The sequence below is a fragment of the Papilio xuthus genome, unplaced genomic scaffold, assembly GCF_000836235.2.
Source record: "Papilio xuthus unplaced genomic scaffold, Pxut_1.1 DF827756.1, whole genome shotgun sequence".
Classification (NCBI taxonomy): domain Eukaryota; kingdom Metazoa; phylum Arthropoda; class Insecta; order Lepidoptera; family Papilionidae; genus Papilio; species Papilio xuthus.
This window is the reverse complement of record NW_013530893.1, coordinates 3,448,979-3,472,993: the sequence shown is the minus strand read 5'-3', so window position 1 is coordinate 3,472,993 and position 24,015 is coordinate 3,448,979. Positions and strand designations below refer to the sequence as shown.

The window sequence follows — 24,015 nt, the reverse complement described above, 5'->3', positions numbered from 1 at the left end:
GAAGAGAGAAGTTAAAAAAAAGGTTTGTTGACATGTGTTTTAGTAATGTTTGTCGAACGGCAAAACAATATTTGCCCCTATAATAGATGGATCTATGTCACGAAAGTACCAACACTTTTGTTTATTTTATTTCGTAATCTAACGGTAATAAATTCAGTGACCCCTAAAGTTCCATTTGCATGGACCACCTTGTTTTTTAAAGGTCACCGTCAAGTGACAGTTACTTCGATATTTAAACGGTTTTATTTAACTTGATCTGTTTATTTGGGACACATCTAGTAATTAAAGAGCGTCGGACTCAGGGGTTAAGCATTTGACCTGTAATCTGCAGATACTAGGTTCTAATACCGCCGTGTACCAATGTGTTTTTCGATTATAGATTAAAATTCCGACGTTCTTAAGGCAAAGGAAAACATCGTGATGCAACCTGCACATATCTGAGAAGAAATTCAAAGATATGTGTGAAGTCAACCAACCCACACTTGGCCAGCGTGGTTGACTATGACCTAATCACCCTTAACTTAGGGTATGCTCCAATCCCTCGGTGGGAAGAATAGTGAGCTGATGATGATAGTTATTAAAATTACATGTTCTGCCTGTTAGATTGAGCCGTTCACCACTCGGACGTTTATTTTAGGAGACTGGAAACTTCACGAATAATTCTATAAAAAGACGATATTTAAAAACGTTATTCTGTTTTTTTACTGACTCATACAATGCAAAAAGATAGTCAATGTAATTCTTAACACCTTGAGACTTACTAGAGCGTTACTCAAGAATGCATTACAGCTTTATTCATTTTATTTTATTATTACATTTTATTATAAATTTATGTAATTGTTGGATAATGCATCCAAAGAGTGACAGCCCTAGGATTTTTACTAAAATAATCTTTGTTTCAAAATTGTGACAACCCTACAAACAAACATTATGCTTTTTAACATGATAATAACATTAATTGAAAGTTTGTACATGGCAATACTGATTTTAATAGCTAATCAGATCGAGAGAGTAAGGTAGCTGCGCAGTTGCACCTAACAACGGTCGTTTATCTAGATAGTTTCTAGAAACGACACTAGCGACACCCTGTACTTGTCAAAAAAATTGTCACAAGATCCTCGTTGGATTAGAACTTATCTTGTATTTTTTTTTAAATAACAATGTAGTGTATTTATGTATGTCATGTTTGTTCTTATGTGTCATTATCTCCCAAATAAATTGTTACATATTTTCTTACTGAACTACTGCGGTAATAGCTTATCTCACTCCCTATTTAAAAGGCTTTTTAGGGTTGCCATTTTATAACCTAAATTAAAAAAAATAGAAGCATATGTTTTCTTCCACACTATGTTCTGTATACCATATTAAATCGAGATCCGTTCAGCCGTTCTAGAGATACCCTCAATCAAACATCTATCTATCTAAAGGCATTTATAATATTGGTAAGATCATCGTATGTTATAAACAGTATTGGTAATTTTGTTGTGACAACCCTATACCTAGATGAACGTGAGGAGCGCGTTGGGCTGTAAGGACGGTTGTTTCGTAAGACGCCATTAAATTTGTTAAACAGTGCACGGCTCGGCCTTGGTCATTGCACAACCGATAGCCACCGCATTCGCCGGCTCTAATCATAGTTTATCAATTTCTTACTTTGTATGGACCACCAACAAAAAGTCAATAATCAAACTAGGGTTGAACAAAATTAATTTTTAAAAAAAGTATCCCATAAATTAAGTAGACATATTAAACGTGGGTGTCAGGTGTTGTTATATTGAACAAAATATTATTTTCTCTATTATTTACAAAGAGAATGACAGGGATAAATAATAAACACAAAAAAAAATTGTAAGGTGTAGAATCTTCTTACTAATATTATAAATGCGAATGTTCGGACGGATGTTTGTTTGAAGGTATCTTCGGAACGGCTCAACAAATCTTGCTGATATTTGGTATAAATATAGAACATCTGGAAGAACATATAGGCTACTTATTATTATTTTTAAATCCACGCGGACGAAGTCGCAGGCGACAGCTAGTATTAAACAAAAAAACAGGAGACATCACAAACTAAGGATAAATTAATAGTCATACATTTCATTCCTTTACCGCACTCTGGATGGTTAAGTGGTCACTAAGGGAGAACTTCAGTGTAGATTTAGTGCTACTAAGTTCTGCTCAATTGACGAATGTTGAAACATTTCGTAACCCCGATGTCAAGGTGTTTACATGAATGAATGTTTCTATTATTCTCAGTGTTTAATGCCCATTGTTATATTCATGTAGATATGACATCAAGATGCAAGTAAATGTAATTACTTGTTTTATCATGTTGTTTAGTATGAATGGAATATTTAGTGGCAATAATTTATTTATCAATTGCTGTAACTGACGTATTGAGGACGTAAAGGCTTTTGCAGAAATCAATTTTTAAACCCAAGAGTAAATGAACAGACAGCGGAGCAAAGGCCCTATCTGGTCTGCATTGCAATCATCATCAGGTCACTATACGTCCCTACCGAGGTGCTCAGAGCCTACCCTAAGTTAGTGGTGACAAGGTCATAGTCATTGCATTCCAATGCTTAACTATAATTTCTATTTAATCTTTTTTTTGTTATATTAGTTTAATTTTTGATTTATTTTGTGTTATAAGTGTTGTCTTTGAACGGATAAAATATCTTATTATTATTATTTGTATGCCAAAACATTACATTAAATATTATGATATTATCCGTTCCGTCGTTCTGGAGATACCTTCATACATACATCCGTCCATCTAAACATTTGCATTTATAATATTAGTAAGATTGGTAAGATGTGTGAAGTCCACCCGCACTTGGCCAGTGTGGTTGACTATGTCCTAAAACGTATAGTAAGCAGATGATGACGAATCATACGGTGAAATGCCAGCATAATAAAAATTATAAAGATTAATCTCATAAATATTTCTTTGTTAATAAAATACTAAGCGTCGGTGGCTCTAGGGTTAAAGAACTTGACTTGTAATCTGCAGTTCCTAAGTTCAAATCCATGTAGTAATGTGTTTTTATATTTTTCATTTAAATATGTACATTTATCCGACTTTACGGTGAAGGAAATCGCTATGCATCCTGCACGTAGATGCGTGGTTGACTATAGCCTAGACAACCCTAACATAGGGTAGGCTCCGAGCTCCTCCATTGGGACGTATAGTGAGCTGATGATGACCAGAATACTGAACTTCCTACTGCTATATGCATTGAATGCATATAGGTTTGTAACAGTGTGCATCAAATAAGTACTCATCAATCAATTTCCTTGTAAATAGAGTGATCCTATACTTTGTGACAATAACGGTTGATTACATAATGCCGTCTCTCTTGTTCTCTTTGATAAAATAGAGACGACAATATTTTTATACATTTTTCAAAGCAGACGAGTTACTCAGTACACATATATTACAATAATAAAAGTCTATGATAAAACAAATGAAGTTAATTAATACGAATACAGGGTGTCCTAAAAATTGTTAATCTTTGAATTAGCAGGTTGTTTGTAGTTAGTAACCTAATCTAACTTTAAGCGTAATTTTTATAAAAATATAGTATAAGTAAATATATGTATAGTATTGGAAAATGTCCATTTTCTTACAAGCAAGACACAATATGACAGGAGCAGAGACATAAATTTATCTATTATAGAGCCGACGTTACACTTTTTAAGAAACACATTTCATAAGCAAATATGTTCAAGGAGTTTTTACACTTTAGCAGCCATTAAATCTAAGAAAAAAGAAGAAATTTTAACTTTTGAATTTATTAATGTCAGATCAGTTTTCTATGTCTTTTTGTTATTCATGTTCTACAATATTAACACATTTTTCTGCAAACAAGGGTTTTTTATTTAAATCCCTGTACATTTTTGTCCTTCCTTAGTTTTTACATGTCACGTTACATGCAGGGGTATAAAACATATAGAAGAAAAATATCTAGACAGGACCAATTTGTACTTGTATTTTTTTAATAGATGAAAATATTAGAACGATATAATTATTATGTTTTCCATGAAATAAGTGAAGTAATTTAGTGGTCTTATTACTTCATATTGTTTAAACATTTAAGACAAACTTCCGACAGTTCAAGGCCATTGACGGAAACTGTCAGACTAGTCCAGCGTCTATGGTCACGTGGCAACGCCACGCGTTGTCTATGGTAATTTCATTATTATTATTTATAAAGGGAAATGATTCCTATTTCTGTTATGAAAAGCATTTTGCATATTTTTAAGGTTAAATTTAAAAATAAATTATATAAGACTAATTTCGACCGTGGGTGAAGATTTAAAATATGCAAGACATTGCATACGAAAAATTAACAAATGTAATGTCCGTTTTGATTAATTATAATACATTAAATCATTATTATATACTATATAGCTGTCGCCCGCGATTTCATCCGCCCGAAATTTAAAAAAAAAACTTAATTAGTACCCTGTGTTCTACATCTATGCTAAATTTCCAAGATCCATGCAGCTGTTCTAGAGATACCATCCATCCATCCATCTATCCAAACAATCGCATTTATAATATAAGTAATATGTTCAATTAATTCACATAAATTATTTATTGTTTTTGTTGAATTCTTATTAATTTCTTTTTGTATTGGCAACATTCAAATTATTATAAACTTTTTTCCTGCGCTGGCAACAATGGTGCATTAGACGTTCATTGGATATAAGTGTGCTACGGGAAGGCGCGCTATTTTTATTATCTAAGTAACTATTCAATAAATAGTTAAAAAACCACACGACCACTTGTTTAATTATACAATATTTATAGTTATATACATTTAATTTGTGCATGTGCATGTTACATAGTTTAACAATAAACGTATTAACTATAATATATAATAATATTAAAAAGTCTCCAAGAAGTCTGGCTGACACAACTGTTCCAGAGTTGAATACAAATAGACACAACTCACACTACCAAATCGATTGAGCTGTAGTGTACAGGAGGTAACAAAAAAACCCACATACTTGTACGTACATACACATTCGCGATAAACATTGCCATCTTTGGATAGAATACCTTGGGATTTACTAAATGTTGTAAACATGTTAAATTCTTGATAAAAATAGTCATTGCATTGCCTGCATACTGAACAGTATTAAGTATCAATATACAGACAGATATTACCAGTGTTTACAGCTATTTTATTACCTTTGTGTATGTTTAATAATGAAGATTTTACTCCATAGTAGTTGCCCGTGACTCCGCCCGCGCATAATTAAAATAAAAGCTTAATAAACAGCTTATGTGTTCTTCCAGACTATGTTGTAGAATATAGTCCCTACATGTAGATCTATGCCAAAATTCATCGTGATCTTTTCAGCTGTTCTGTAGATACCTTCAAACAAACATCCATCCATTTGTAATATTAGTATGATTAATAAGATATAATAGTGTAGGAAATAAAAACATACTATAATCGTGTATATATATAAAAAAACAATTGCTGTTCGTTAGTCTCGCTAAAACTCGAGAACGGTTGAACGGATTTATCTTATCTTGGTTTTGAAATGTTCGTGGGGGTCCAGAGAAGGTTTATAAAGTGCGAAAATTTCGAATTGCCGGGAAAACTCTTTAGAAACCTTTTTTAATACCGCTCGGACGGAGTCGTGGTTGACAGCTAGTTGTTAACTAATCTTACGAAACTGGTACTTATTGTTTGGTTTGGTTATTAATGAATTATTAAAGAGATTAATGAAGTCCACACGTACTATTTATTTAAATTATGTGACAGTAATTAGTTGTAATCTTATTTGTTGCTTATTATGTCTTGTTTTCATGTCGTAACATTTTAAACCATAGTTGAGATTAAGGTTTATAAGTATTTCCTTATTACAAACTGGTAAATAATAAATACGAATGTACGTTACTTTATTAAGATTCAATTATAAACATATATCAAATAAGAATGTAAGATCCTGTTATTAATGGAACGTTAGTAATATTAATACTAGTTGAAGCCCGCGACTCCGTCCACGCGGGATTAAAAAAATACTTAGTATTATAACATATGTGTTCTTCCATACTATATTCTACATCTTTTTTTTTCAGAGGGGAATGCTTTATGCATACTCCGTGCCCCGGGAGGTGAGGGGCGGTAGTTATATGGGATTATCTTCCAGATGGGAAGTATACCGACTAAACCCCTCTGTTCCTCCTACGCATGATGGCGAGGTCACGGGCAGGCTTTCGCTTTCTTCCGCAACCCTGCCTGACGTTCTACATTTGTACAAAATTTCATCAAGATCAGTTGAACCGTGCCGGAGATACCTTCAAACATCCATGCATCCATCTAAACATTCGCATTTATGATATTAGTAAGATGTAAAATTTATAAAATTTACATATGCAAAAATAAAACACTTGAAAAATCTTTTTTTAATGAGCTGAATAAAACAAAGGCACTTATAAAGTAGAGCCACTTTAAAATATGTTAGATAAAATTCAAGTGCCCTCGAATCGAGTTAATTTTAGTCTGGTAACACTAAAAAACGTCAGCTTTTCTTTGTCTATGCCTACGCGATTTAAAAAAATCTTCCGCCTTTATTATCTATTAGGTTTTACCATTTAAATTAGACTTATTATATTTTTTCTGATTCTTTATATTTAATTATGTAATTTTTTTCTTACAGCTAATTTAAATTGTTGCATTATTTGCGCTTCAAACACATCCTTTGCTAATGTGCAAGGTGATTCCTCAAGGATCGTTGTATTTAAAAAAAAGTAGAAAGATATAAAGAAATTTCGATTATTACGAAACGGCTTACCTTATTTTTTCATTTCGTTATTAAAGAATTATTAAAAACTAGTGTTCGCCTGGAACTCCGTCCGTGTGGAATTAAAAAACCTTATAATTAGCTATGTCGTCTTCCAGACTGTGTTTTACATCTATGCCAAATTTCTGCGAGATCTGCTTAGCAGTGGAAATACCTTCCAACAAACATCCATCCATCTGAACAATCGCATTTATAATATACTGGCTGTCGTCGCGATTCCGTCCGTGTGGAGTTAAAAAAAAACTCAATTAGAAGCCTTTGTGTTCTTCCAGATTATGTTCTACATCTATGCCAAATTACAGCGAGATTTATGCAGCCGGTCTAGAGATACCTTCGAACAAACATCCATCTATCTAAACATTCGCATTTATAATATTAGTAAGGTTATTAGAGCCGTGATAAAGATCAACATGTCAGCAACAACAGCAGTCAATTCTCACTGGACCAGCATGGTTAACAAGATCCTAGTCAGCTCTCCGGTCTGGAGATTACGTTCTAACAATAATCCATCCATACCATACATTCGCATTTATAATATTAGTAAGATTTAACGATAAGGCCACACGCAATATTTATTAATTTATTTAAACTATGACATTAATTAGTTGTAATCTTACTTGTTAGTTTAATTCATACATGTATAGTTAACTGACTGACAAGAGATTAATTTTTTGACGCATATGTAAATTTGTTTTTTTTTCATGTATATAGGTTTGTAAGAGCGTCAGTGGCTTAGAAGTCAAGCACTTGACTCGCAATCTGCAGGTCCTGGGTTCGAATCCCGCCATGTACTTCTGTATTTAAATAATAATAATAATAAATAAGTGTCTGCTATATTAATTTATAAAGTTCGTCATTGATTTTAGAGGAAAATAAATACATTAACCATAAACAATAATTGTTAACTATCACTCGTTTTCTTTTCAATTTTGTCTATGGCCTAAATAAGACAAATGTTTGCTGGCAATATTTGACAAGTTAGTTGAATCGCCTTGAGTTAAGTCCACTTCGGAAGTGAACGGATCCGGCAAGGTTTGACTGTACTACATTTGGGGCAAACATTTACACACGCCAATGTAATTTAGACTCTAAAGTTATTTAATTCAAACTTAAAATACATTGGCAATGCAAATGTGCATCTCTTAAATGTTAGTAGGCGCGAAGATCGGTTAAATTTTGCACAGGAAATAACCAATAAAGATGTAATGTTCAATAATAAAGCCTATGTTCAGATAGTTTTAGAATCTATTTTTCAATGTCTTTTAAATGAGGGCTTGGCATGCGTGTTGTATGAATGCACGATAAAGATCGCACGCACATTTATTTAAGGCACCCTATACACTGTGGAAATAAAAAAATAATTATATAATTTTTAAGCTTATTAAGGGCTATCTGGATGAAATCTGAAACATAGATAAATAAAAATCTGGATAGTGCATTGTCTATTAATTTGGTTTTATTACCATAACGCGGAAAAAATCGCGGGCGTTAGCTACCAAACTACAATTTTGTCATCTTATATCCATGCTCTTTATACTCGCTTTAATTCATCAAGGAAGTTAACGCGATAATTCGTTAATGCCAATTAAAATAATGTATGCGTTTTGTTATGTATATTTAGCGTATATATTCAACATAAATTAGCAATATTAGTTGGATTTCGTTACCTATTAAATAAACCCTGATTAGATAGAATATTTCCGCAATCATAATCTTAATCCATTTACAACCAAGGACTATGTACGTTTATTTGTAATAACTAGCGGTCGCCCGCGACGTCATCAGCGCAGTATTAAAAAAAAACCCGATTCCATAAGCTACCTTCCTGAACAAGTCCCGTCAAAATCTGTCCATCCGTTCCGGAGATTAACCGGAACAAACACAGCCTTGCGGGCAGACATACATACAGGCTAAAAAAATATTTTTTATCTATCAACATCACAAATACTTCATGTGTATGAAATAAGTTTTTTTTTATTTTACATACAGACAGTACAACTTTATTAATATGTATACATATATTAGACACTTTACTATACAATAGTTTAAAAAAAAATGGTTCCATTAATGCAAAGCTTGATCTTAACTTGTCTTCTTCACTTGGATAATGACAATAAGTGTTTGGAATTTAAAATAATTTCGATTTCTTTAAGTGGGTGTAATTTCAGTTCCAAGTCTAAATGCAGATAGATCGGAAAAATTTACAGTACATAATTTCGTAATATTTTTGTAATATATTATTTGGGCATAAAATATTAAAAATTATTTTGAAAAATACCTAGTGTACACACCGCTTTACAATGACACCTGTCAAAAGCTTATCATAGACAATGTACGCATGACTTCGCTTTTATGCGTGACAAACTTTTATTTTTTTGAAGGTTGGTAACATTCTAAATACTGTCACAAAAAAGGGATGACAACTTAAATACTTGTACAACAAAAAAAAACAAAAAAATCGATATCTTTATCGCTTTTATTTGTTCACTATTTGATTATTGTAAAGTTTTTGGAATTCGCTAAAGCGTTAATGCATTTTTCGATTCCGATCATGTTTTCAACCTTGTTGGTATTTGGTGTTATTTAAATTTTATCATCAAATTTAAATTTATCTATATTACACAGTTAATAAAATTAGAATGTCTGTATGTAATATAAAAAAATCATATTCTGTGAACATGATGTATTTGTGTTCTAATTACGATTTTTATTTGTCTGTCCACAAGTCCGCTTCTGTTTCTAGGCTGCTGAACCGACTTTGTAGAGACCTTTCTGTAATGTAGTTTAAATATGCCAGAATAATATATACAGTCGCGAGCTATTAGCTAGTTTAAAAAAATAAATCACGCAGTGCATACAAAATGTATATCGATTAACTGCTTAAATACATATTTAAGACGTTGTACCATGTTTATTAAATTGATTTTAATACGTTTAAGATATACATTAATAAATAGTTTTAAGATATTAAAATAAATTATCAAATAAACGTTTTAGCGTGAGTTATTTTTATTGTTCTGTATATGAGCACACAAGCAACTGTCAAGCTCATTGTTCGTAATTTGTCAGAGCGGAGTGCGCGCTTGTCCAGTCCAGACTCTTAAAACTCAAAGGTCATCGATGATAACGTAATTATGGGATAATTGGTAAATGTAATGACGAAAAATTAACGTCAGAAGGTTCATGTATTCGATCAGGAAATGGAGTCATGTTTTGCGACACACCTCGATTGTAATTTTCGTATTTATTTTTTATTAACTTTATAATTGATATTTTTTTGGAGAAAAAACAAACAGTTGTATGAAGAATAAGGACACTTGTCGATCGATCGATCCGTCAATGAAAGAATTGAACTTACGACCACTTTGAAACCAAAGCTATTATTACTACGCTTTTTCCGATGATTGTGAGATTTCAATAATCTTACTAATAATATAAATGCAAATGTTTGTTGGAAGTTATCTCCAGAACGGCAGTAAGGATCTCGATGAAATTTCGCATATACAAAAAAAGTCTGGATGAACGCATAGGATACTTTATTTTTTTATTTCCGCACAGACGAAGTCGCGGGCGATAGCTAGTTAATTCGTATAATGCTAAAGTTAGGGTGATTGTACAAAAGCCACACGCAACAGCCACAAACAAGAAACGAGCAGTGGCGATTTGTGGCGGCCACTGGCGTTAACCGTGCGCGGGCAAGTTACGGCGTTTTTTTGCCATTCGCGTTTGGCCTATGTGCAAGGACCCATACTTTAGCATTATATTTACACTTCTCGGATTTTGTCGAAGCAAAATATATTATTTGTACGTGAACGCTGAATAAATGTCTACTCATTGATTTAAGTTTAACTAATATGGAATAACTATGGGTATTCGCGGTTACGTCACGCCAGGCAACTTCGTGCCCGGCTCCATATAGTCTGTTAATTTACTATTAAATATTCTCGTCGGATCTGAAACTGTACCTAGACTGAAATACATATTTAATCTGTGATCTTTAAACAGTATAATGTCTTACAAAAGTTATAATTATCTGTTCACAATAGAAAATAAAAAACAATTAATTGAATTTATTTGCTCGGGGGATGATAAATCTATTAATGACACCGCCATCTTCGATATCTATCAAGCTTGGCATAATGGAATGGATTTAAAATATTATGTTAATGCAAAAGCGTAACATCCTGTAAGTAACATACAAGGTATATTTATAACTTATAATACGCGAAACGAAAGCTTTATTTTGAAGAAAATTTTGCGAACGGATAAACGTGCAATATGTAATAGTTGATTCATCATCATCATCAGCTCACTTTACGTCCCCACCGAGGGCCTCGGAGCGTACCCTAAGTTAAGGGCCATGGTCAACCACGCTGGTCAAGTGCGCGTTGGTTGACATCACACATATCTTTGAATTTCTTCTCAGATATGTGCAAAACATATTGGTACATGGCGGCATTCGAACCCAGGACCTGCAGATTGCAAGTCAAGTGCTTAATTGAGCCACATACGTTCGACGCAATAGCTGATCATGAACTTCGAACTGAGATTTGAAGTTTATAAGATCTAATTTTGAACAATCAACTTAATTTCAACCATGAAATCTAAATATTTTTTTTAAGTTTAGTTCTTAAGAATTACTTTTGATCAGTTTAAATTAGTAGTTATCATATCGACGTTATATGAATAGATTTTTTTAATGTTTCAAACCATTTATAAATAGATGAAGGTTAGATGTTTTTGTAACACAACATTGACCCGATGTTTAAACCGTAACAACGATGTTATTTAATATTTAACTGCTTCATAACAATTACACAACAAAATTTGTATTGAACCGCACCTAGTTTGTTAATTGTACATGGAGAACACAGTTTGGAAGAACACATATAGGATGCTAATTATGTTATTTTAATTCTCCACGGACGGAGTCGCGGGCGACAGCTAGTTATAATATAGACCCACAAATGTATTTGACCAGATGACAAACCATGCTATCGCTAACACCGGGTCATATAAGTTTATCGGACTATACCAATTCTTTGACTAATCGATAGTTTTTTAATATAATTGTATTTTTATAAAACGATATAATTTATTACGTCTTACAGTATTTCATGGTTTCCCGTTCCTCTAAAAGGATATAAAATATGAATTATATACGTGACACATTTACAACTTGGGAAAATTAAAAACTCACAACCAGGAAATAATGACACGTTCTTTTGATGACCAGGAAAATGCAACTGCATTTATATAGTCTGTGCAACAAAAAAAACAAGCGTCATAGATTTACATAACAAAAAATCTTAATGGTACAACTTATACGGTTGAATAATAAAGTTTAAATTCTATTACAAGAACAATTTTTTAATGAAAAAAATTCTCCCAACCTGTTTCAAATACTTCCTCGAGGGTAGCAAACATTTACGTAACAACGTGCCATTTAAAAAAAATTAACGAGATCATAACCATGCCATCAAATAATTTTGATTTTCTGTTTATCCGAAACCTAATTCATAGTATTTTTATAGTGCATTATGAATTATTGATGACCAGTAGCTCAGGTTACGATTCACAACTGTGAAACAGATCAGTGAACCGGTTCGCAGATCAGAACGAACTGCGAACTGCGAGTCACTCTAGCATATAGAGAGCCGTGAGCTACCAAGTTGAACCGCAGATCAACGGTTCAAATCTATGTGATCTGAACTTTTGAACCGATTCATCGCCGATTTAAACACGTCTAGAACCTGGAATTAATTTAAGATGTTAGGTCTATCAATACAATATGTAATAAGCATTTATGCAGACATTAATCTTTGTTATAATCAAGCTTTACCTGAATCATAGTCACGATTTAACATTTTAATATGAAATGTCAAATCTTAAATACACGTTGAGGTTATGTTTTTCTAACAATTATCTTACAAACATTTTCTTGTAATCACATTTGATATTTCTAATTTATGGTAAAACTAGCTGGAACCCGCGACTACGTATGCGCGGAAATAAAAAAAAATAATGATTAACCTTAACTATGCCAAATTTCAGTGAGATGCATACAGCGGTTTTAGGGTTACCTTCAAACATACATCCATCCAAACATTTGCATTTAAATTGCCTACCGATTTCTTACTAATATACATGCAAAACTTTGGATGGATGGATGGATGTTTGTTATCAAATAGGTCCAAAACGGCTAGATGAAATTTGACACTTAGATTGTCTGGACTTGCGTAAACACTACTTTTTTAAGGTCTTTTTACCCAGATTGATAGATGCAGTCGTTCTAGAGATACTAACAATCATCTATCTATCCAAAATTCGCATTTATATTACTAACATAATCTGTACGAGTTTTAGCATAAACATTATGTTTTATCTATGGTTAAGGGTTTCGTATAGAAAGTTTCCCGCGCTTTTTTGACACTTCCTTAACAAACCAGTTGTGAAACATCAATGTCAACAGTTTTGAGTAAATACTTTTAAAATCATATTTAATATTATTATATCGATGATGTAATTTATTTCCATGTTCATGATTTTTTTTATGATATAAAAAAATATTTCTTAAGAACATACATATTACTGTAACCTTCGTAAATATTTTACTTTAGGTTTACTATATTTTTTAATTTATTTTATTCACAAAAATAAATCATAAAAGTTTTATGATTTATTTTGACGATGACGATACGGTGGCGATCGTCACAAATATTCATGTTAGGCCCACGATTTATTTGCACGCAAAGAATTTACATTTTCTCGAATTATGGCTAAGATTTTTTCTTACTGGTCAGGCTATTTGTCTTGTTTAATTGTTACTATACTATTTTTTTTTTTGCTGCAAATAATGGCTGGTTCACAGATATAAGTTCTAAAATCTAATAATGTAATCAAGAAATATTTTTTATTCCATAAATTAAATTTACTGAAAATTTATTTTATTTATTTATGTGCTCCCACGCTTTAATTTTACACGTCTTGTCATTTAACGCATTGTCGCACATTTTTGCAACTAAAAATTTAAATAAGTGAAGCAAAAAGTTGACGCACTTTTTAATAATAAAAAAGCTTTTGCCAAAAAAAAATAAAAGACAATATTTTATGTCTTTAAATAATTTAAAAAATATATTAATTTTTTTCGTAAAAAATTTACGAAAAATAAATAGAAAAAATACTTAAACCGCGTAATAATGTTAGTTATGCAAATAAAAAAGAAATACTCACAGTTTAAAATAATAATTCACTTTTTAAAAAAATGTCACTGGCACAATATTTAGCTATCACTGTCACAGAAAAAAAAAACCCGCGCGTTCTCTTGGCGCCGATGCAGTATGCACAAAGGCAAAGGCTAGCACTGTCGGCCACTACTGGCAATGCCAATTTATATAGCTCTTGGCCAATAGCGCTTTGTCGAATAAAAACGCACCGATGAATGCTGGCCTTAGATATTTTTTTTAAACATAACTTCAATATATTTAATTTATTTAGTAATTCCATTTCATGATTATTTTTATTTGAAAAACTTTTATATTAATTAATATGAATAAAAGCAAATATTTAACAAAATAACAAGACATTAAAAATTGATTTTAATTAATATATATTTTGAAAATTCATTAATTGTAATAAAAGTAAAATTTATACAATTAACGTCATACGTATACATAAATAAGTAATTATACATTGCATATTAAATAGTTTACATTTTTTTCTATTATATAATTTTTTTTACTTAACATCGAGAATTTTATAGATATTTTAGTACTATATTTAGAACTAGGAATAAAATTAAGCCTCCGGCATTTTACTTCTCAGTCTGCAAACATTTATAAAAATACATTCTTACGGTGTTGTCTACACTAGTGTGTTCTTATGTTCGATTCATTTTGCACTTTCCTCTTAGTGTGGGTTTTTACCAAAATAATTGCATATAGTCGATGGTGCAGTTAGTCAGCGCTTGACTGGATCGCACTGAAATCTACACATCCAGTTTCGATTCCCGCCTTGTACAAATGTTGTTCTATTTTTGAATTTCATATTCATATTTATCCGTTCTTAAGGTGAATGAAAACATCGTGATGCAACCTACAAATAACGACGAAGAAAGTCAAAGATATGAATCAATCAATATGCACTGGGCCAGAGTGGTTTAGTTTGATTTTGGCTTTTTTTATTTCATTATACTGGGATTCGACTGTCCAATGCTGGCCATGTGGACACGTCTACATGTGCTATGAATAATTATGTGTTTTTCTCTTTATTCATTTGCTGTAATTTGTAAATTTTTTTTCTGTATTGATCATGAGTCTGAAATAAAAAAAAAATATATTATACAACTAAAGACATCTACAGAGTCTTGGTCCGTACTCTTTTTTCACGTATTCCTTATACTAAATGAAAACAGAGATTTTTATATTTTGTCTTGCTGTTGCCCGCGACTCCGTCCGAGCGGAATTAAGAAGTAAGATTGTTAACATTATAGCTTAGTCACCCCTTTTTTTCCAGAGATAAATGCTTTATGCATACTCCGCAGTAGTTATGGGGGATTCTCCTCAATAGCGGAGGCATACCCACTAAACCTCTCTGTTCCTCCAACGCATCGGGACGGGGCCACGGGCACGCTTTCGCTCTCGTCCGCGACAGCTTAGTCACCCCTAACTTGGGAAATGGCAAGATCGTGCGCTAGTGTAAGCAAAGCTTTATTTCAGTAGTCCTTGGTGCATGTCTTCTGTGAGTTATTTCACCGGTCAAGCTGGCCCATTTAACAGGTGCTACTATGGCGCTCTCTACCACTGTTATATTTTTATCTATACCTTTATTTAAAATGTGGACACAATATTAATAGGCAATACAGATTCATTTGCACCTGATAAACTACAAAATTGATTTAAAAAATCTCTTACAATTACTTTTTTTCTTTCGAATAGAAAATTGTTTCGTCAATTAAACGGTCTTTTATGTCTTCTCTCTCTGTCTAAACTATACTCTGTCTCTTTTCACCTTCAATAAAACTATATTCAAGTTACTGCAGTAATTTTTCATATTCAAAAGCTTATTATAAAAAAGATCGTAACAACTAGACAACGACATCCACTTAAGTGTAATGTTGAAATATAAAAACTGTTTGGTTGCATTGTATATATCGCCTTGAGACTTGAGATGGTTCGTTAGTTTGACTTTGTCAATCTTACTATTATTATAAATGCGAAAGTTTAGATAGATGGATGTTTGTTTGAAGATATCTCCAGAACGGCTGAACGGATCTCTACCAAATTTCGGGCATATAACATAGTCCGGAACAACACATAGGCAACAACAGTGGTAGAGCCCGCTTTAACATCTTCGCGCGAATTGGCCCGGCTCACCCGGTGAAATGCCACGACAACACGGAAGACCTGCGTAAAGTGAAAATCCGCGTTTCGTCTGATAAGAGTGCGTCCCGGAGGCCTAATTTAGTCCTCTTCCCCTTCCCACCCTTTTTCTTATAAAGAAAGGATGGGAAGTGGAAGTGGACTTTCCGGATGAGAGGATGCATGCGACGGGAAAATATTTTCTTTCTGTGCATCCTCTCCTCCGTCGATTAAAGGTAGGCAACGCATATGCAATTGCGTATATCTATGGGCAACGGTCACTTCGCTATTTCAGCGATTTCAGGTGGCCGCTCGCTCGTTTGCCACCTTATGATATAAACAAAAAAAAAATAGGCTCTTTATTTAATTCTGCGGGGTCGCGGGCGACAGCTAGTTTTTTATAAGAGAGTCGTGGCAACTGATAAGTTTTTCGTTTGTATAAGAATATCTGCTGTAAAATGCATAATAACATATACACGCGTTAGCTTAATATGACATTTATATGTTTTTTCTCAGACACGCGGGCTTCCTCGCGACTATTCATCATGTACTATCTAGCACGTGGCATGACGTCTGTTAACGCATAATAATACAGTTCATAAATATTCAAATAAAATATTTTAATACATATAATGTCGCTAACACTTTGTAAATCACGCAATTCTATAAAGTGACTGACTAGACCCAGCGACACTCAGTGGATGCCTAAATTTTTTTCTACAAATCACAAATCAGCAAATTTTCAATACGTGATTTTATTATAATTACCAACCAATCTAGATGTACTCTTCTGTTTTTACTTTCGGCATAATTTAATTCCAACTTAACAAAAACAATCGTTAACTTTATTTTCAAACTATATTACTATTTGGGTCTCTACGTTTTTAATCCTAGATAATATATTCGGTATTTGACTGAACAGAATTGTTTTATATGTCTAGACATTTTATATAATGACGTTATCCATTTCATAACTACAACATACATTAAACTTACCATTCTACGGAAGTTCTAGAATCTAAAACCAGAATGAATTTTTGTGTAGGCCATTGAATTATATTTTTAAATCGTATATATGCATAATAGTTAAAAAATGATATGTCTACATCAAAGTAATTTAAACAAGGTTCTATAAATATATAATATATATTTATAGAACCTTATAGAAACTTAATAATCTACAGAGTTATAAAAAACCAGAAGTGAATAAAAATATTTTATTGTTTATTCCGATTAAACTCAAACACTACTCATCCCATTCTATTTACAAACTTCAAAACTTATTCTTAAACTACACGTACCCATTGTCTTACTAAAGATTACTACTAGCGCCTACGGAGACAATTCTTCGCACCTCTTTTTACCGTACCTTTGGTGGATGTAAGACAGTAATACACAGATCTGTGACGCCCCTTTCTATCTAGCGCCCTGGGCGATCTCCCTACTGCGCACTACTCTAACGCAGGTATGCTTTAATAACTAACATTTGCCCGAGACACCGTCCGAGCGGAAAAAACAAACTCGGTAAGTAGTCTATATGTTCTTCCAGACTATGTTCAACATCTATGCCAATCGTCAGGATCAGGTGAGCTGGAGATACCTTGTAAAAAACATCAATGCATCTAAACTTTCGCTTTTATAATAATAAGTAAAAGTAATAATTTTGTCCGAGTTAAGGAAGCAAAGGTGGGATGTTAATAAATTGCGAATAAACATTCTCTATAAATATACCTAACCATCTTAAATGTACTCGAAATAAATTATTATAGTTTAACCAAAATCTGTCTGTTTGTTTGCAAAGTATAGGTGACAAATGATATTGATTGTTCAAAATTGTGCGGGATTTATGAACGACGATGACTACTTTGTATGGGTTACTCATAACGTCACACGGTGGTCAACGTAATTAAATATATTGATAAAGTAGGGGAGTCCCGCAGTTTCCTCCTGGACTAATTGCATTCAAGGTTGCATCTGTGTCTTTCCATACTAGTAATTCTCCATTAATCATAGTTCTGGATACTAGGATCAACGGATTTAGCACTTTATTCACTTTATTTTAAAGCTGATTTTTATCAAAATAGTCGGCAGGTTTATTTTAATATCAAAGGGCGTTAACCTTTTCAATGTTTACTTTTGAAAAAAAATCAATTTTCATGTTTAAATTAAAAACTTTATTAATTATAGAGCGGACATTAGAAAAATATCAATATTTTACAATATTATATAATATTATAAATGTAAATGTGTGGAAGGATGGATGGATGTTTGTTAGAAGGTATCTCCATAACGACTGTACGGATCTCGTTGAATTTGGAACAAATGTAGAACATAGTCTGGAAGAACACATGCTACTAATTTTATAATCCCGTGCGGTCGGAATCGCGGGCTACTTTTAGTATAAAAATAAATTTATAGTCTTGTTCACGATGCTATGAATATAAATTGTTATGTTATTAATTGATGTTAATAAACAAATTATAATATATAACGACATATACCTTGGTAGTGGTTGTGAACATATCTTACTAATATTATAAATGCGAATGTTCAGATGGATGGATGTTTGTTTGAAGGTATCCAAAATGGCTGAACTGATGTCGATGAAATTTGGCATAGATATAGAACATAGTCTGGAAGAACACATAGGCTACTAATGTAAACTCTATTGACAATGTTTTCAAGACAGGACTGTTCAAATTACTCGCGAAGCCTAGAAGAATTTTAGCGAACTTGTCGAAACAAGTCAGCCACGGGCTGCCAGAAGGTCATGAATTAATATGACATATCAAAAAAAAACTTTAAACAAACATTTTGAAAGAATAAGGTTTGCAATAAACTATCAGAATAAAGTCGATTTGAATTTCTATCTAAGCCTATTTACTTGCGCGCAAATATTTCTAACTTCAAGTATCCATTAGACATTTTTTACTCTAATTATCTTTTTGCTCGAGATATATTCTTGTCAGTACGTCAACTCTCATATACTTACTAATTATTATAAGCAATAGTACTGCGTCATAGTTTATATTATTACCAATATATGGTCATATAACTTTACTATATGTGACCTAACGGAACGATTTCATGTACTGACGCATGAGTTCGAGAATTCCTTCCTTAGTCGCATACTAAGGATCAGAATTTGACCTCTTAATTTTGCTTATCGGCTACATTGATCATTTTACTACATATATAATTTAATATATCAACTAGGAGTTGCCCGCGACTTTGTCTGCACGGAAATAAAAAAAAACTTACTTATTCCGCTGGCGCAACGACCCAAAGTTGATCTTGGTCTCAGACACAAGAGATCTCCAATTTCGATACTCCTGTCTACTGCTAGTCCATCGCTTGTAGCAGAATCCAGAACTAGACACTCTCGCCAGGAGTTTTGTAGCGGGTTCCTTAGCTCCGTCTTCTCTTTACGTGGGGCTGTATATTACGAATAAGTTAAAAAAAAACTAGTAAAGAATATAGTAGTCGAATTCAATGGAGAACAAGCAAACAATCAAATAATTGCTTTTTATAATTATCAATATACGGGAAAACATGAAACCGTTATTCATAAATGGTAAGCGTAAGACGTTTTATCTATTTGTAACTAATCAAGTTTGATTCGTTTATACGTGAAGTGGCATTTGTTTGCTACTGATGACTATGATTAATAATTTTTAATGAAATATTCAGAATTTCCGCTCTATAATTTAAAGCTCTACAATAGAGATTGAAAGGGACCTTTTAATACAGTGATTGAGTTTAATTATATTTATAATTCATATACATTGAATATTAAATAAATTAATAATAATTCGATTAATTACTTTTTAAAAGATTTATTATATTACTAGCTGTCGAGACTCGGTCCGCGCGGAATAAAAAAACTTAATTAGTAGCCTATGTTCTTCCAAACTATGTTGTTACATCTATGCCAAATTTCATCGAGATTCATGCAGCCGTTCCGGTAATATCTTCAAACAAACATACATCCATTCATCTGTCTGTTCTTCATTCGACTGTCGCATTTTTCTATATATATAAAAGAAAGTCGTGTTAGTTACACTATTTATAACTTAAGAACGGCTTTGGTGGTGGACCGATATGGCTGAAAATTGATGAGGAGGTAGCTGAGAGCATGGAGACGGACCTAGGATACTATTTATTCATTTTTTTTTTTTCATATTTATGCCTTGATGAAGAGCATTTAACTATATATTAAGTTTTGTTATATATCCACGCGGATCGAGTCGCGGGCGACAGCTAGTTTAATATATAGCAGACATAAGTAAAAATACAGATACAAAAACATTGCAAAGGTATTATTTACTCAAAGCGTATTGTTTATCATCTCTAACCTTGATTCAAGGGCCCTTTATGGTCAAAGAGTAAAAGACCTGTTGTGTCATAGATTATAAAATAAACTTCTTTATATTATTACCATAAACAAGAGTATTCGTGTGAAAGGTCGACTGACCTTTTAGATGATCCTGACTCATTGTGATTAACATACGAAACACTTCCCGATGTCAAATGAAATAAATATAAGTAAACAATTCCAAATCTGCATCGGGGATTACCCAAACACGATATACATATTTATATATTTTCCTAATATAGAATACTAGCTGTCGCCCGCGACTCCGTCCGCGAGGAATTAAAAAAGAACAAAATTAGTAGCTCATGTGTTTTTACATATTATACTATATTCTATATGTATGCCAATTTTCATAGAGATACGTTCAGCCGTTCTGGAGATACCTTTAAACAAACATCTTATAGTAAGATATTTTTTAATATTCTTTTTATTAAAATAAGCCTCAATTTAAGCTGAGATTTCTAGACTTGGTAAACAGGACAAAATACGATGATTGTTTTTATAACGTTAAAGTTTTTTTAGCTTAGAATAGGAATAGTGTGCCTAACATGAATATTTGTGACTTTTATTGTCTACGACAATTTATCCATAATCCATATTAAAGTGCACCGCCTGTCGTCTATCGTACAACAAAAATCTCACTTATTTTGACATAATTAATGATGTAAACAATAGCGATTGTCACAAATATTCGTTATAGGCCCACAGCGGATATAAACACTTGAGTAAACCGATTCATTGAATGATGAAAGTACGAAAAGGATCACAATTTATAAACTGTAAATCTGCGCAAATTATTTAGTTTGAATAGAACATGATTATCTTATATATAAAATTCTCGTGTCACTTTCGTTCCCATACTCTTCCGAAACGGCTTGACCGATTCTCATGAAATTTTGTGAGCACATTGAGTAGGTCTGAGAATCGGCCAACATCTATTTTTCATCCCCCTAAATGTTAAGTTTTAATTCCGTGCGGATAGAGTTGCGGGCGACAGCTAGTTCTATATAAAACATTCATTTTGTTTTCGTTACGAAACCACTAACAAAGGTCAAAACGACTAATAATGATTTTCCTTAGAATAATCCGGATTTTCAAAGTCATTTCTATGCAATTTCCCCGCATGTAATAAAATACCCAACGTCATAGTAATCCAAGATAACATATAGTTGAATTATATTATATAATGTTATAAAAGTTATGTAATAGTTGCAAGTCGCTTAAGAAAAGCGGTAGTATTAGTAAACATTTAAATATTTGTTTTAATTTTGAAATCTAAATAATAATGATGATGAAATTTAATTCGGTATTAAAAAACGATTAGTTTAATTTATATGGCATTAATTGTTATTTATTTATTTAAGTGTTTTCGGGCTTAGTATATTTCTATCGTTTTTTGTTTGGATTATTTAATAAAAAATTTAAACTACTTGAGTATAATATAAAGAAATATAGGTGGTTCAACATTATCATCATCAGCGCACTATACGTCCCCACTGAGGGGCTTAGAGCTTACCCTAAGTTAAGGGTGTATAGACCATAGTCAACCACGCTGGCCAAGTGCGGGTTGGTTGACTTCACACATATCTTTGAATTCCTTCTCAAATATGTGGAAGTTGCATCACGATGCTTTACTTCACCGTAAGAACGTCGGATAAATGTACATATGTAAGTCGGAAATCGAAAACACATTGGTACATGGCGGGATTCGAACCCAGGACCTGCAGATTGCAATCAAGTGCTTGACCCCTGAGCCACCGACGCTTGGCGGTTGACTATGGCCTAATACCTTAACTAGGTTAGGCTCCGAGCCTCTCAGTGGGGACGTATAGGGTGCTGATGAAGATATTTAGTTGTTTATACATCAAGTCATCTGAACATTATATTGATAAAGTTTTTTAATTCTAAAAGATTTCAAAAATACCAGAGAAGTAATTTTAGTCCACAGTTATCCTGGGTTTCCAATGGCTAAATCTTACTAATATTATAAATACGTATAGATAGAGGGAACAACACAATCTGGAAGAACACATAGGCACAATTGAGTTTTTTTTTAATTCAGCGCGATCGTAAACAGCGACTGTTATAACACACTAAAACAAATTTTGTCTCAACTTTTTTCGTTAAAACGATAGGGAAAACTTCCGTAAAAAAGTATTTATTTAGACTTAGCTTTGTATGTTAGAATAGATTAAATAAAGGTTTATTATTTTTAATCTGCGATTAGTGACCTTATCCTTGTCGTCCTTGTTGCAAATCGTGCGGAAGTCAATTCGTTATAAATTACATTAATTAAACATTTGAATATCAGGATTTTAAATGTAACACTTTGTTTTGTTTTCTTAAATTGTAAAACACTACTATGCCTTAATTCGATGTTGTCCAGTGTGACGAACAACTAATTAAAAAAAAAAACTACTGAACTCATCATCATCAACCTGCCCTTATCCCTATCGAGGGTCGGCACAGTATGTACTACTCCTCCATACATCTCTATCAGCCGTCATATCCAAGTCTACCCCCTTTTTACGCATATCCTCTTTCACACAGTCATTCCATACAAAAAAAACACATACACAAACTACTGAACTAGTTAGAGAAAATTACGTAAGTATGAATTTACTAAAAAAAATTGCTGCAAAAAATTTCGTCGATTTAAGGGTGAACCAAATTTAATAAACTGTCTCAAGCAATTTTTCATACTGATGCAATCAGTTGCGGGCTGCGGTTCCTCTGGTCTTGCAAATGTCCATAGACGTCGAAGAACACCTCGTTCTGCTGGTCGTTTGCCCTCTTATCTTATAAAAAAATAAGTTACCGTGTTGATATTTCATACAAAACCTACACTAAGGCTTGCCCTTAGTGATTCAAGTGACAATTGGGATATCTTCGGTTCGGTTTTATCGGTTTTAAGACATGCTTTCTTTAGTAAAGCGATAGTTTTGTTTAGAGGGCAATAAATGTAATGTTCTACATAAAAATCTCCTAAAAAGTAATTAAAATAAACTCTAACTGGATTCTATCCTTCGATTAAAGATAGATTTTTGACTTCGGCATTGTACCAATCTAATAAAAAATTAACACGATGAAATGACGACTTCCGGTTTTTTATCATTATTAATTTTTTTTATCATGTAGGTGTATTTTTATTAAATTCTATGTATTATTGTAAAGTTAACGTACAACATATAGAACATATGATTAAACGAGCAAGGACTTGCATTTCCCACGGTCATGAACGATTGCTGTTTGATCCACGCCTGTTTGCATCTCATATCGTACAATATAGAAGGTTGTTATTCACTAAACACTTATTATCGCCTTAATTTAGTACAATTATACTATAATACTTAGTTCTAGTCCGACTGCGATAAAAAATACCAAGGAATTTTAGTTAAGTCACAAGATGAATGCACGGGAAGGGTAAATACCACCAGGTTCCATGCACACCACCTG

General features: G+C 32.7%; 1 protein-coding gene across 2 annotated transcripts in view; it reads right to left on the bottom strand.

Annotated features, from left to right (window-relative positions):
- e (nonribosomal peptide synthetase ebony) overlaps positions 1 to 14,181 on the bottom strand; it is a 30,695-nt gene extending 16,514 nt beyond the window's left edge. Inside the window, 1 exon segment of one of the 2 annotated variants that reach the window (NM_001312525.1) lies at positions 14,059 to 14,181. The gene's annotated coding sequence lies outside the window, so the exon portion shown is untranslated. 2 annotated transcript variants of the gene reach the window in all.
- Between the last annotated feature and the right edge of the window lie 9,834 nt (positions 14,182 to 24,015).